Source organism: Heterocephalus glaber, unplaced genomic scaffold (assembly GCF_053883595.1).
Source record: "Heterocephalus glaber isolate CG9 unplaced genomic scaffold, H.glaber_assembly_v1.0 deba00001600, whole genome shotgun sequence".
NCBI classification, from domain to species: Eukaryota; Metazoa; Chordata; class Mammalia; order Rodentia; family Bathyergidae; genus Heterocephalus; species Heterocephalus glaber.
The window spans coordinates 24,539,594-24,542,238 of NW_028258372.1; positions in this window are offsets into that span (position 1 = coordinate 24,539,594).

Sequence of the window (2,645 nt, forward strand, 5' to 3'; positions counted from 1 at the left end):
ACATCAAGGCAGAAGAGTATGGCAAAGCCAAGATGCTTGGTTCATGGTGCCTGAGAAACAGAGCAAGACAACATTGCCAGAGAGGAAGGGGTCAGGAACTCTATATAATACTCAAGGTATCTTCTGTGACCCATACACACACATCTGAAATTGTGCTCCATCAATCTCCCAAGAGAATTCCAAGTCAATCAAATTGACACAATTATGCATAGCCACAACACATGCTATATTGCAGATCCTTTCATCATGGTGTTCAAAATTCATATTCTTTAGAGAGTAAAAAACATACAGATAATGAAACTATAAAATCAAATCATATGTACTGCATGCTATATAGGATGATAGAGGAGAAAACTCAATAGTTAGTTACCCTTTCAGAGGAAAAGATTGGGAAGACTCCAAATAAGTACAAGTTGATTGGAATTTGAAAGTGAAAGTAGTTTTCAAGAACATAAAGGTGGAGGCAACTTCAAGCCAAAAAGAACAGGATCTCTTTACTATGATGCCAAGGAAGTAGTACAGAGGTCTTAACAAGGTAAATACATGTGGTAGTTTATGTAGCTAAATTTTATGGATTTGAGGTTGGAATGACATAGAGGCAGGTGGTGAAGGTATTTCTAAGGTTTCTAATATACAATGTTGAAAAGAGAGATTATTTGAGAAATGTAAGCTATTTTAGATAAACTGAGATTTTACAATAAAATATAAAAGAAAATTCATATAATTACTTTCGCTGGGTCAACAGAGATGGATTCCCTGGATACCAGCCTAGTGTGTCAGAGAAGTTATGGGGTAAGGTGTATAATTCTATTCCATGGACTGACAGTTAATTAGGACTTGTATTATTTTCGTTTGCTCCATCTCCCTGTCCCTTTACTTGACTCTATCTCCATCTCTATCTCTTTCTTTAAAAAGAAGGAATTACAAAGGATGGGCATGTTTTGTAAGCATGGTCACAGAGACCATATTTTTCTTGGGAAAGCCCTGTCTGATAAAACTGTGGTAATTTTTAGTGCTCAAATTTGGGTTTCTTTGTCAATATGAACCCATTGGTCTTCATACAGAAGAACAAAGTGACTGATGTTAGTAGGACAGGGAATTTGAACACAATTTTAAGAGTCAATAAAGAAAGGAAACATAGGCCCCTTTCTTGCTTTTCAATACTTTGGAGACTTGGATGCTATAGCCTGTTAAAATGATACTTTTGATTTGCTAATATATAAAATAAATGAGACCATTTCATTGGTGATTAATTTTAAGTGACATAAAGGAAACAAAAGTGTTAGGATTGTGTTCTAGATAGAAAGCTGAAATAAATTCATTCTTAGATATTGAAAATTAACTAAGCAAAGGGAACACCTGTTGCAGTTCATTTCTACATCCCCTGAAGCCTAAGGAAAAAATCAGATCATATTTATCTACCTCCTAATAGCAGTCATTCTGCTCTCCTCATTCACAGTTCATCTTGATCTACTGAGTTTTTACTGAGTCTAAAGTCTCTGTTCTATAATTTTGCTTTTGCATTTAAATGGTTTAATTGACATAATAATTGTAAATTATCTGTGTGATAATTCACATGCATGTAATGTGTAATGATCCAATTAGGATAATTAGCATTTCATTTCTTTATGATTCTTTGTGTTGGAAGGTTTCAAAATTTTCTTGTAGTTTTTCATAAAGAATATACTAGGGGGCCAGGGATTTAGCTCAGTGGTACCATGCCTACTTTGCAAGCACGAGGTCCTGAGTTTGATCCCTGGTACAAAAAAAAAAAAGGAATATACTAGATTGCTATAAACTGTAGTTAACTGCATACTGTAGAACAATAGAACTTATTCCTTTTGCCTACTATGTTACCTATTATCTAACTTCTCTGTATCCCTCTTCTCACTATCCTGTCTTCTTCCTATTATTCACTACCTACTTTCTTATTTGAGATAAACCACTTGAACTTTAATAAATGAGTGAGAATGTGGAGTATTTGTATTTCTGTGTCTGCCTTACTTCACACAGCATAATGTCCTCCAGTGTCATCTACTTTGCCACAAATAACATGATTTTATTCTTCTTTATGGACAGAAACCATTCAATTATAGATATATACAAAACATTTTCTTTATCTATTCATCTACCAACAGAGACCTTGGTTGATTCCATACATGGCTCTTGTGAGTTGTACTACAATGAACATGAGAGGGCAGGTATCTCTTTGGGATGCACATTTCATTTTATTCACACAGGTAACCAGAAGTGGGATAGCTGGATCATAAGGCAGTACTTTTACATTTTTGATTAACCTGTTCTCTCCAGTGACTACACTAATTTACATTCTCAGCAAGAGTGTGTAAGAGCTCCTTTTTTTTCCATATCCTTGCAGCATTCATTGTTTTTTGTCTTTTTGATAATACTCATTCTAACTTGGAGGAGAAAGTGCATCATTGTGATTTTGATTTACAGTTCCCTGATGGCTAATAATGTTGAACATTTGCTCATATTTTTATTAGCCATCTGCATATCTTCTTTTGTGTAATGTGTATTGAGATCATTTTCTCATATTGAAATTTGTTTCTTATTCATGGTTGATTTTTTCCATTAAGTTTATTGGTACATTTTAGGTATACAATACAGTTACACTCATCATTGGG